Source organism: Leuciscus leuciscus (assembly GCF_965113295.1).
Source record: "Leuciscus leuciscus genome assembly, chromosome: 2".
Taxonomy (NCBI): Eukaryota; Metazoa; Chordata; class Actinopteri; order Cypriniformes; family Leuciscidae; genus Leuciscus; species Leuciscus leuciscus.
Window position 1 is genome coordinate 5,997,871 of NC_138726.1, and position 14,107 is coordinate 6,011,977.

General features: G+C 39.1%; 1 long non-coding RNA gene across 2 annotated transcripts; it reads left to right on the forward strand.

The window, feature by feature from the left end:
• The first annotated feature begins 4,525 nt into the window (after nucleotides 1–4,525).
• LOC309492218 lies at nucleotides 4,526–13,787 on the forward strand. 2 transcript variants are annotated; one of them, XR_014203472.1, is made up of 3 exons: nucleotides 4,526–5,680; nucleotides 9,379–11,314; nucleotides 12,463–13,787. It is a non-coding gene; the product is annotated as an uncharacterized lncRNA (long non-coding RNA). The 2 variants fall into 2 exon arrangements; XR_014203473.1 differs by lacking the exon at nucleotides 4,526–5,680 and having other exon boundaries at nucleotides 8,122–11,314.
• The last annotated feature ends 320 nt before the right edge of the window (nucleotides 13,788–14,107 follow it).

The window sequence follows — 14,107 nt, forward strand, 5'->3', positions numbered from 1 at the left end:
TTTTCTCACCAGTCCTGGGCTTGTTAGTTTGTTTGGGAAATGTAAATATTTTGTAAAAAAAAATACATATTTATAACTTCATAAAATATATATAAAACTTCCGGTAATGGCCATACGCGAGTCGAATTCCGCCGGACAAGTGACCTCTGACCTGACGTAGGATGTAGGAGTAGCGTAAGTCAGATTAAACGCCTCTCGCGGTTCAAACAAATACGGCTGGGCATCAAACTCAAGCTCCTCCCACATTTATCTTCAAAAATTCTCTTTTTAGACTTCTAATTTGTGAACTGTGTTTTGTTTTGCTCTATCCTCTGTGCTTCCGCGTTCATCAATACGTCATGACTCGGGTCAGCAGCCGTTCCGCAGTTGGAGGAAATCCGGGGTTACACCGGAACTAGACTCCCATACCGCCGTTACCAGAAACAAGTGATTATTGCTTATAAAGTTTTAAATATGGATATTTTCCTTCGCTTCAGAAGGCCTTTATTAACCCTCTGGAGGCGTATGGATCACTTTTATGATGGATGGATGCACTTTTTTGGGCTTCAAAATATGTGGTACCATTCACTCCCAATGCATTATAAAGCTTGGAAGGGCCAGGATATTTTTTTTTATATAAATCCGATAGTGTTTGGCTGAAAGAAGAAAGTCATATACACCTAGGATGGCTTGAGAGGGTGAGTAAATTATGGGATAATTTTCCCTTTTTGGGTGAACTAACCCTTTACCTAAACTCAATAGTTAGTTTATAGTGAGAATTGGACTCTAAACTAAAGTGTGACCGATTAAACAAATAGGGATGCACTTCCCAGCTTGTAGTCATTGCAGTTGAACATATCCTTTTATAACTTCTCTCTGAACTCATTCTTTAGCATTATACCAACACCACTGCATTTTCTGAGAAAAAAAAGAAAAAAAAACTCAGTATATTGAGTGCATATAAAGGGAGACATCCTCTGAACACCAAAACAGGATTCAAGATAAGACAAGGATACCCTAAATGACCTAATCATTTTATGAGCGAGGGAGGACAGCTCTCATTCACAAAACCGGATGGGTAGAAACCAGTTGCGGCTGCTTTCATTTTTCTCTTTTTTTTCTTCCTCCAGCAAACCTCCCTCTCCCCAGGCTGATTTTGTCAGCATGTCTGTCGTTGGTTCCCACTTAGGCCTCATGTGATTTCCTACTGAGTCCTAATGACATTTAGCTATTTTTGTCAATGGCTTTGTGCCTATTGTCCCTTTTAACCTCAACCCTTCCTCCTTTACACAGACCTGGTGAAGACGCGGCCTGCAGACGGAAGTAAAACTAGTCAACTGATGCCCGCAATGTCTGGGACGGTTCGTTTTTTTTTGTTTTGCTTTTAAATATGCATGGACTAGAAAAGACAAAAATCTGCTACAAGATAAGACAGGAGCACAATCTAATCTAATTGGCTTCATGTTTCATTTTGTTCACATCTAAGTAAATAATACCTGTATAATATACTATGATAACAGTTATTAACGCTTTATACAGTAAATGGCTCAATGCAAAAGTGAAAGAATGTGCTTCTCTAAAACAATGGCAGAAGTGATTTCTGTAACTTGTAATGACTTGTAAGTCTCTGATATCACTGAACACACAATTATGTCAGGTTTCTTTTCCTGCTGTCCACTTCGTCTTTTTGTCATTAGCAAACGTTCCCAAAAAAAAAAAAAAAAAAAACTCTGCACACTCATAGACTTTCACCAGTTTCATTACCAGCTGCGTCCAAACACGGTTGTGAACGTAATAGGAAAATAATAAGAAATAATAATCACAATTTGTGTGAAGCACACATACCTTCAAGCTAAGGAAGTTTGTCTGCAGCTATTCAAGCCTAGGGAACAACAGCCATGTTTCAACTTGTTTTTAAGATCTGAGATCAATGGAAGGAACTATTATAGCAGAAATATGAGTGTAGTGAGGGTTTTGTCTCGGGCTTGGTGATGTATCAGATATTTATGATATTCTGATCCCCAAAAAATAACAAAGTGTCTGTTGCTGTCTGTCGGTGCTGTGTGAATTGGCCTTTAAATGTCCATGTGTGGCATTTTCAATATAATATAATATAATATAATATAATATAATATAATATAATATAATATAATATAATATAATATAATATAATATAATATAATATAATATAAAATAATTCTTTCTTGCAGTAAATATTTTGAATCTGGTTATGATGGCTGATTAAAACTATGGTTCCTCAGACTAAAAAAACACTTTTTTTCAAAGGAAAGACATTTATTATTATTGGGTATAGGTACAAATGAAAAAAAAAAAACAATAGTGCAGAAACAATTATAGTATATTTCACAAACAAATACAAAGAATTGGCAATTATCACTTTAAATTAAATCATGAAATTAATTTTCAAGTAGAAAATTTGGAATGGTATTTTCTTGTAAAACATGCTCAAATTAATCTTTGCTCAAATTAAAAACTGCTTTAGTGTTTTTAACCATTTTATTCAAGCATGCTTTCTTTTTAATAAAAACTTGAATGTGGGTAATTTTAATAAAAAAGCAACATTTTGATCAAAAAGCTGAGAAAATAGTTTTTTGTCCAGATCGGATTCAGAACGGGACAAAACACAGATGTTGAGTCCATCGACACCCCCAAAGCTTCACAGTCCTATCACTCGTCCTGGGTCGACATTTCAGACAGTAACATTATGCAGTTTTGATATATAAACTGTATAATGTTTGAAAGATCGGGTTATTTTCAGAGGTGTACAGTCCAGGGGTCAGAAAGTAAAAGTCCAGCCATATGTTTTTTCCTCCCATGAACAGCTGATCTCCTGGCTGAAAAACTGAGCTAATTAGCAAATCCAGGTGATTGGAAAAAAATACTGAGGAGGACTTTTACTTTCTGAACCTGGACTTATGTGCATAAGCAATGCTTCCACAGAGAATGTCTAATAGGAAGAGAATTGGCACTCTCTGGTTACTTCCGGTTTCTGGACTGGCTGCAGTAACACGTCTCTGTCCATGCGGGGGCGCTCGCAGGCGAGTGCAGAATGAATGGAGGTCTATGGCGCTATGTCCATCAAAATCCACTTTTCTCAGGATATAATTTTTTGTCTAGTAATTTGAATGTTGTATTCGAAAGGAGATGCAAAGAAATTACACATTGCTGGGTGTTAGATTTTTTAGAGTCACTTATTTGCTTTAAAAAGTATTTTAAAGTGTCAATGACGTCATACACATCGTACGACCATGAGATACTGCTTTACGGCAATCCTTCAGTCACTTTGGTGCGTTCGCGCTCTGCACTTTCTTTTCTCTCGAGGCATCGACAACACAGCTGACACAGGTAAACACACAACACAGCTGACACAGGTAAACACACGTGCTAGAAGAGTTTTTGTTTTGTTTGTTTCTGGTCCCGCTTCGGATGACACGATGCCATCAAGCGGCATCTCTGGTCGTAATCAGTCCTTCACTGACCAATCAGCGTTCATTAGCAGAATGCTAGCGTGTTATGGGCAACAACAACTCAACCTGTAAGAAATCGAAAGGACATAAGTACTCTTTCATTCAATTTTCGACCTATAACCCATGTTGAACTTGCAAAACCTACAATAAAATCTGAGATTTCTCAACGGCAATCGGGTGAAAGAGACAAATTTAGCCGTATAGCCCCATTGACTCCCATTCAGTCTGCACTCGCCCGCGATCACCCCCAGTGGAATTCTAATGGAACTGCAACCAACCATCTATACAATGGGGCTAATAGGAAGTGCCAAGGCTCTCCGTAGACGGGCTCTGGCTTCCATCACTTGTTTCTGCATCTTCTTCGCCTGTGTTTTGATCCGGAGATTCTGTACTCTTTCAGAAGATGCGTAACAGCGCCCCCCTAACGTATAACAGTGAATACATGGATTGCTGGAAATTTCCGTCAATGGTGGGGAAAGATTTAATGCATCTATAGGACTAGGAGTCTCATACCTTCTGCACTGTAGATGACTTGCAATGAACAACTCAAACTTCATAGGCAGATTGTTAGAACAGGCTCTTATTGAGACTTCAATCTCAGAAAAAAAGGTACAAAAGCTGTCACTGTGGCGGTACCTTTTCAAAAGGTACACCTTTGTACCTAAAGAGTGCATATTAGTCCATCAAAGGTACATATTGGTACCAAAAGTGTACATATTAGTTCCAAAAGTGTACATATTAGTACCTAAATGGTACATATTAGAACCCTTTTGAAGGGTACTGTCCCAGTGACAGCTTTTGTACCTTTTTTTCTGAGAGTGTTCAGTAGCTCAACAGCAGCTGTCATTGGAGAAGAGCAAGGGGACACCACAAGAGCGGGGACACATCGTGGACACGAGCTGCAGTGCAACATTCCTGGAGGAAAGGCCTAAAGCAGCTCATTTCCCCAGGTCATCGTTTTTCACATCAGAGGGGCCTTTGCTGGAAATCAGACCCAATCAGATGTTCCCCGGTAGAAGTCACTCACTTGATATTTGATCAGATTTGCCCCCCCCACACACATCTTACGTCCACTAAACCCACCCTCTCTCTCTCTCTCTCTCTCTCTCTCTCTCTCAGTCTACCCTGCTTAATGGGAAATAAAAGATCAGTAAGCCTTGTGGAATTCAGGACTCCTGTTACACGAGCATGTGCTTGCCGTCTGGACAAGGGCCTTTTTGCTCTCCCTTTCTCCCTCTCTCGTAACCACTCTGTTTTTTCTTCCCTGCTCTGTTCTTCTTTCTCGGAGCGCTGAGACGATGTTTCGGCGATGGGAAATGTCTCTGCATGCGTCGGAGTGAATGCTTCTCACGCGCGCATTCTTTGAGAAATTCAGTTTGTCTTTGTTGTATCTGCAGGAGTCATATCAGCGCTCTACAAACAGCTACACCCTTCAGTACCCGGCAGAGCATGTCCCTGGCTTGCAGAAGCACGATGTGTCATGACTCAAGTATCTTAAAAACACCAAAGCAAATGTCTTTTCTTTCAGGCTCAGAAGCTTCAGCAGGAAGGAAAAGGCAAGGTCGTTGACTTTATATAGGCCAGCAAAGCAAAAAAAAACACAGGATAGTGACATGTCTTGGCTGGGCCTCTATTACGTAGGCATATTTTATTTTTACCATTGTATGTCCCATTGTATCAGATCTGTGCATTCATAATTAAATCCGTGACCTCCTCCCAAAACAACAGACGATTTTAACAATAATGTTTAAAAAACATATATTTTGCATTATAGGGAATATAGTGTGGAAATTTAAATGGAAATGCATTTAAATGGGTTTGGGTTCACAGATGTTCTTACCCAAAGATGTTAAAATAGACCAAGTATTTCTAATGTAAGGCCACAGTTTCCAGTTGTTCCTACAGTTGTGACAGGAATGAAACAAAAAAGTTGGACAAATGTTGGACATATGCTGTGAATCTCTGATGAGGAGCCAACGATGACACACTTTGCAGAGGAACTCCTTCCCTTGCCACATTAGCTGGGTTTCCTGGACTTGAACCCTCTGCGTTCTTCTCATGCCAGAAGGATATTATATTATATACACTACTGGTCAAAATATTTTTTTTTATAGCCTATGGAGGAGTGAGACAGCTCTCAGATTTAATCATAAATATCTTAATTTGTGTTCTGAAGATTAACGAAAGTCTTACGGAGTTGGAACAACATGAGGGTGAGTAATTACTGACAGAATTTTTTTAATTTTGTTTTATCAGTTTGGTTTATGATCACTGTTATAACTATAGTAAATACATGTAATATGCATGACAGTAAAATGAAGTGTTAGCATATTTTCTTTTTGAAACTGTAATTTAAGCATGCATATTTATAATGTTCAAGCTTTTCAAACACTTCATGATCATCAGATCATTTCAAGCAACCCAGCGAACTTGTTGTGTAACATTTAGGGAGACCAGCAATGCATACAATTCTGAAATAGTTACTGGAACAAATTAAAAAAACGATGCTTAAAAAAAAACACACAAAAAAACAAGAACGCTCAACACTATTTCCATTGGACCCATCTCAGAAAGTCTGTGAAAACACATTACAATCACAAGACCCTGAAGTGACACTGTCCCATTTATACACCGTCAATGGACTGTCTCAGACACAAGTCAGCATAGTTTTCATCGCTGCAATCTTAACTTCAGTCATAACACAGGGTGAGAGTTGAAAGGTTGAACCTAGACTTTCCTAAAAGAGCAAACCTATTACATCCCTGTCAACTGTCAAAACACTCGTATGAGAACCTGATCACATACGCAACTGCTTCATGCTAATCTTGTTGAAGTTGCGTGAGATAAAAAAAAACAAAAAAAAACTACAATATTTTAAAACACACACATTCAAGGCAGACCTGTTGGGTCGGTCTTATCACACTTCAAAACAAACCCACCCAGAAACCACCTCTCTAATCTACTGAGACTGTACAAACATGTGTATTGACTGAATTACTGGGAACCGAAATGTAATGTCATTAATATTATATTCTTTGTTTTAGGGGATCAGTAAGTGATACAATGATACATTTTCGTGTGCAGTCAAGCAATGTTGCACCTCACTGAATACAATTTGTATTATTTATTTGTGTTTAAGACACTTACCAAATTATGTAATTGGCAAATACCTGAACAAGTTGCAAAGTATACAAGCGAGTTGAGTATTAAAGATATAGTTCACCCAAAAATGTAGATTCTGTCATTATTTATTCACCTTCATGTCCTTCCAAACTTTGTTTTTTACTTTCCTACTTCTGTGGAACACAGTAGAAAATATTCAGAAAATTATATATTTTTTTATATCTCTCTGTACAATGAAAGTCAATGGTGTCCAATTTTGTTTGGGCCTCAACATTCTTTAAAATATCTTAATTTGCATTCCGCAGATAGAAAGAAAGAAAGAAAGAAAGAAAGAAAGAAAGAAAGAAAGAAAGAAAGAAAGAAAGAAAGAAAGAAAGAAAGAAAGAAAGAAAGAAAGAAAGAAAGAAAGAAAGAAGCCTCAACATTCTTTAAAATATCTTATTTTGCAAACGCTATCTCACGACCAATTCGTACGAATTCGTACGAGTGATAAAAAGGTGGCTAATTCGTACGACCTCACTCGTACGAATTTGTACGGTTTGTCTAACCCCACTTGATGGGTAGGTTTAGGGCCGGGGTCAGGGGTAGGTCATTCGTATGAATTCATACGAATTGGGCAATTCATAAAATATGTACGATTTAGCAAAAATCTTACTAATTCGTACGAGTGAGGTCGCATGAATTCGTACGAATTAGCCACCTCGTAGAATTCGTACGAATTGCCGTGAGATCAGGCTGATTCTGCAGATAGAAAGAAAGAAAGAAAGAAAGAAAGAAAGAAAGAAAGAAAGAAAGAAAGAAAGAAAGAAAGAAAGAAAGAAAGAAAGAAAGAAAGAAAGAAAGAAAGAAAGAAAGAAAGAAAGCTAACACTTTATTATTTTAATGGAATTTCATTTTTGGATAAACTATCTCTGTAAGGTTTTACCACACAAGCATTAAGGTAATTTTGTAGAAACAAGTGAACTGTTTTTTAAATTTAAATTTAATTTTATTATTCTACAGAAGCACAGTTTACAACAACAAAAAGCAAAAATGTAAGGATCAAGGTGAATGTGAATTTAAGGTCGCATTAAGATTTCCACGGAACTGAAACACCCCTTCCTTTTGTTTATTTAATATAGGCGATTATGCTTTCAGCTACCAATAACAATGTAGTTATCACAACTTTTAAAAAAAAAAAAAAAAGCACATTCTACTTGAAAAGGTGTTGAAACGTTGTGTCATGAAGAATAAATGCCACGGCTGGTCTATCTGATTTTGATTTGGAGTTTGTGGAAAAAATATTATTTTCTGAGCCAGAAGAGTAAAGAGAGCTTGATCACTGGATTTAGGGAGATGTGTGGGTCACTCCACATCTTGGCCATGAACAAATCTTGAATTTTCTTTTGCTTACTACTAGAATTTGTAGTGACCTGAGGCACGCCTGACAAACTAATAAAGTTAAGTAAGTTTTGGATGCACATGAGTAGTTTGGCTATTGTTGTGAAATGAGTTGCATTTATGATGAATCTGCCTTGAATGAGTGTTGGGAAGGAAATGCTGTATGGCAGTGAATAAACATTCATTCACAATACATATTCTGATGCTTAGCAGAGAGTAAAATTGTCTAAATGTCTCTTAAGATATAATACATCTGATGTGGTTTATGATAAAACTGCTACAACTCCAACCATGTTCGAACCAGCTGTGACTTTCATCATGAGCGACAGGACATTTTGTCATTTGCTTGCTTTATTTCTAGGGTATTGGACAAGGCATAGCCAGTGAAATCTCAATGGTCCACATAACTAAGTTACATATATTTAGTTGAATGTTTTATTTATATTATTGTGCCACAACAAAGTATATGGTACAAGATGAGCATTGCATAGAAGTGTATTAGGGAATTAAGCTTTCTCATGTATGCGACCAGACAAAGGAAGCATCAAAATGTACTTCCTCTTTCTATTTTCTCAATGTACAGAAACTATAGCAGCAGAAATGCCCAGTGGTCACTTTTTTTCTCTAAATGGTGAACCTCTGAGCCTGATGTGTGAAAGTACTAAAGGAAGCATTTCCCATGATGGTTGCAGCATGAGTCCTGAAGACTGACAACACACATAAACACTCACAGCAACAGTTCGACCTCTCTTTGGCCGAGGCCAGATACTTCTCCAGTCATCCAATCAAAGAGTGCATGTGTACTCGAGAGCAGCCAATCAACTTCCTGCATCTCCTCTCCAGCAGTTCCTGCAGTTTCTCAACCCCAGCCCCATTCACAAAATGCTGTAGGGTCCGTTCACATGTGCCATTTGTTCTTCATTGAAACTATTGTGCAACCACTTTAAAGGAAGTGAAAAAGCAAAAGCTGTGCAAGCAATCAAACTCAGCACTTTTCACCCATTTTTTCACCTTCAGAACCGATTACTGCAGAACTGACAGCGTTTTAAATCACATCTAATAGGATGAATGCAACATATTGCATTGGGGTAAAGTTGTGTCAATAAGGAGTGTTTCTGAATTTCCCGTTTTCGCTAAACAAAATGCACCTAGTGGTAACAGTTGTCAAAAACAATGAAACACCTCGTGCTGCATTTATACAAGAGTCGTGCGATTCTTATTAGCGAATAATGACTTTGCAATCTTTTCCACACACAATGTTATCGTATAACTGTAGAAAATAAGGTGCACAAATCATGATGCTTTTAATGAAATGTTTTTATATTGTAAGTGTGAATTAGCATCCATTTTTATTGTATCGAAAAGAGCCGCTTGGACAATTTGTAAACGTTCTCCTTTTATTTTCCAGGAAAGGAAATCATATGGTTGGGAATGACATGTGGGTGAGTAGATTCATTCAGCTCTCCATTCATTTTCCTTTTTTTCTTCAGAGGAAAAGCTCCGCAGGAAACATAAAATGTGAAAGTTTCGTAGACATGAGCTCAGTGGAGCACAAGAGATTGCATGCATGTGGAATCCTGACAGCAGTGTGGGGGTTCAAATAGTCTTAACAGGATCTGACCTCTCCGTTTGGCCTCAACAGAACGGGAGCCCTCTCCCTCAACACTGGCTAGCCATCTTGTGCAATACACAACCTCCTACCCCCCCAAAAAAAAAAAAAAAAAAAAAAAAAGGCAGACTGACTTTGTGTGACTGTCATAAGTGGAGGCAATCTATAGGACTCATATGGGCGGAGGCTTAAAAAAAAAAAACAGAACAATCTTTGTGGGGGAATGATAACAAAGACATACGCTTTTGCACTTTGTGCAGGCACACACTTGAAAACAGACAGATTTGGTGATAATCGTTCTGTTGAGTGAAAACTGATGGTCTTAAAAGAATTGCTGCTGTGCACTGTGGTGGAAAGTGGAGAAACACTATATCTCCTCACATCAACCAAAACTTCCAGCCGGGAGGAAGACATAGGAAAGGGGGTCGTAAAGGGGGGAAAAGATAAACAAAATCAGGCATGGAGAGCTCAACTTCTGAGACACTAAAGTGGGGAAGTTTGTTAGATGGCTAACTGCTAACTTGCATTTATCCTACATAATACATTTAGCCAGATGCTTTCTTAGCACAACAGCAAACTGTACACACATGTGCATGTATGTGACCATTACCTGATCCTTATAGGTAGCTAAGCTAGAGCATGGGTTTGAGTGCTGTACGCCGGTCTAAGAGCACATTGCTCAGAGGAGAGCTTACGTGGGAGCATTACCCTGCCTAGTGTGTGGGCTGGAAGCCTTTGTTGTAGATTACCGTCCCATGAGAACCTGGAGCAACAACCAGGCGGGGGAAGCAAGCTACACGAAGGAGGGGCAAATGGAGACAGGCATGCATCAAGCAAGGAATGCTGTCGAACCCCACCACCACCATGCACACACACACACATACACACACACAGAAAGATGGGAAGACGTACGCACACATAGACAGGCATACCCACACACTGTGAAAGCCCTCTCAGCGAAAGGCGCATTTGAGAATAAAGTAAACAGAATTGATGAGAAAACTGCATAAGGAGATTCCCCTTTACTGAACAACAGCCATGTGTGTGTATAAAGCAGTCAATAAGACAATAAGGCCAGCTCAGCGCTGAGGTAAACACACGGTTCCTTGGCAGATATTCCTGTCTGATGAAACATCAATGCTTGGAATGCTATCGGATTTGGAGCTTCTTAAGGTAGAGATGGAGGGGAAAGTCTATTTATATGAAGCGCAGCAAGCTGGGTTTGGCTAAAGCTTGGAGTTCATGAAAACTAAATTCCGAAGTCTGTTTGAGGAGCACTGACTGATGATCTAGTTGAGATTGCTGGAGTGCAGCCTTATTGCACTACATGTCAGTATTGTGGATACACTGTTTGAAGCGTCTGTTTGAGGTCACGGCTCTGTGTGCTTCTCCGTCCTTTTAAGTACTCAAAAATTCCCTTCAAAATGTCCACATTGCTGTCACATGTCTAACACGCATGAAGTGTCATGTTATACTGTACATTTGATATCAACTTTTGCAGTTCACTGTATTGAACTGACCTACTTCACCTAAAGGCACCCAACTTCACCCCTCCAAGATGTCACTGAGTGTACAATTTTACAATGTGTGTCCTGTCTTCCAGCACTTCTAATACAGCCATCCGCTCTAAGTCCCATAGGAGCAACTGGATTCCAAGCACCACCTAGAGGACCTTGTGCAGAACTACACTTATTTCATGATATCTGGCACTTGGAGAAGCACAATGAACTTCACCGTGAGCAAACTCAACTTTGCCAAGCAAAGTGCTAAGTGAGGGCATTTGAGCAAGTTATCCATTAAGATTGTAAAAGGCACAAATGAAGTGCAGAAAGAATCCATAGGGATCATCTTATCCGTTTAGTCTTGAAAACTTAAAAGTTATGTAAATGACCTGAACGTCTTTCGCAGAGTTCAATCAAGTTATTATCATGGTTTATCACTTTCTTTCTGAAAACAATATAAACAATTTCACTTTCATTATCACACTATAAAACTCAAGGTCCTGAGATAAGACAGTCAATAAAAAGTCAGTGTCGGTTTATGTAAGTTTAATTCTCTGAAATAATTGCGCATTGTATTGTAGAGATGTTAGGCAATGTAAGATGTTGTTCATTCGTAGTGATGCAGGTTAAACTTATTGTGGAGAAAAAAAACATGTGCAACTGATATCTTCTTTCAAATCATTACTCTTGAGCATTCAGAAACAATCCATCATACAGAAATGACCATCATCTTATTGTTATCCAAGACGTTTGTGTCTTGTGATGTTATAAGAAAACCCATTTCTTGAGAACCATAAAAAAAGAGGTTCAGCTCTGCCATTCCCTGATAAGCACAAACTATCACACACCCATTTTTTTTTTCAAAGGGTGTGTTCACGGTCCACAATGACACCGCACTAATGATGTCCTGATGTTATGTCCTCCGTTGAGGGGGTCCGCGTTTAGTGCGAGGAGAACTGGGCGCTGTGAGAATCGCAGTGTTGATAGCGGTGTCTGAAGCTTTCTTCATTATCATGGTTTCCAAGATGTCACATCAGATCTACATCAGAGATGATTTAAAGTGACAGGTCCCAGACTCAAGACTTGGAGGCCATTGTCTTTCAGTCCCCGAATTCAAGAAAAGATAGCGGGTGTCGTTTAAGCCCGAGCCCCAACAACCACTTGTTGGTCTAGAAGAGAGGAAGGGAATTCACAGGGGTGTTTTTTATGTGTGTGTGTGTGTGTGTTGAATGCTTGTGATGAACACATGGTAAGGTTCATGTGGTCAGATTTATAGAGTTAATCTCTTTGAGAAAGAGGAGGCTAGTGTTTCAAGCTAAAATATGAATGTTTGGGAGGCAAGTCACGAAATTCAGATTTTTTTTTGTGCAACTCAACACAGGTCCCATCCAGGATCAACTCATCCAGCAAGGAGGAGTATGAGCCAGCCACTGGTTTGGAGTCAGCTGTTAGCAGTGAGCAATGGGACAGTTGAAACCTCTGCATGACCTTGAGAAGATGTATGGGACCAGATAGGGAGGGGTGACTTGTCTGCCACGATTGTTATGGCTTACCTCAGGCCAGCACCCTGTGGGCCTCTGGACACACAACAGTGGAAAAAGCAGCTGCATACAATTATGAACAGCCACCAAGGAAGAGGGTATACCTTACCCCTAAAACCAGGTGCAATCTGTCACAGCGAAGGTCTAAAGGCTGACCTGGGATCAGGCCCTTGTTTGCATGACCAAGAACCTGAGTCATTTGTCAAAGAGGGATCTTTGAGATGGACAAAGCCGCCGGTTCTGTTTAGGCTGGTCTGCCCTTCCGTTTACTCGTAGCTGAGTTTAACATGCATATCATCATTCAACTTGTGAAAGAATACAAGAGAAGGTGATGAGAGACCCCTTCATCATTAATGCGTTGTGTAAATATGACAGGGATTTTCTTTTCTCTCAAGACAGACTTGTACATACACAATTACATGGCTCCATGTGAACACACCCCAAAGTAAAACATTCCTCCAAGAAAACACAGAAAACTGGCTTTGCTCATAATAAAGCTACAGTATACACATTTGAACAAGCTCCACACAGTGCTATCATATGATTGAAGTTCTTATGGATATTCTTATGGATATTCTAAAGATAATCCTTTCAAGGATTGACGCTTGGCTTTTTAAAAAGAGATGCAATGCCTTCGTTCAAAGCTGTGGCTGTGATGTTGCCCTGTATCATTTGAACTGCATCTCAGTTTCCTCAGAAGTGTGTAAGAGGAAATGATGAGCTGTTTACATTGTTCTTTTTGTTAATCAGGTACACTCGGTGGTAAATGAACCATAGGTAAACATTAATAATAGCGCCGAACGTTTAAGTTCCTCTATGTTGCCATCCGCCCCTGTTTGAACAGTTTAGGTCAGGTGACCGATGGTATAAACATTTCTGAATGAAAGAGCGAGCTGCTGATATGAAGAGGCCTCCATTCATGCATTCCAGCCTCTTAGGGAAACATGAGCCAAGGGCAGAGGGAGGGATCAGGATCCTGCTGTACAGGCACAAGGCTATTATCCACACTCAAGATCACATGGGCAACCGCTAAAATTAAGAGCTGATAATGAATAAATGAATGACTGAATAACTGAATGAATGAATGAGTCAATGGATGAATGAATGGTCAGACAATGCATGCGTGAGTAAGTGACTGAGTGATTGAATAGGAATACAATTCTTACATACATCAATGAATGAACAGTCAAGTAATGAGTGAGAAATAAATGAATGCAATTTAATACATGGATACGTGAGCGAGTGAGCAGGCATTCAATTCAAAATTATTATTTTTCAGTCAGGATATGAGTGAGAGAAATTAATGCAATTAAATTAATGAATAAGGCAGTGATTGAATGAATTCAAACAGTCTGAATGAATGAGTGCAGTTGAATGAATGAGTGCAGTTGAATGAATGAATGAATGAATGAATGAATGAATGAATGAATGAATGAATGAATGAATGAATGAATGAATGAATGAATGAATGAATGAATGAATGAA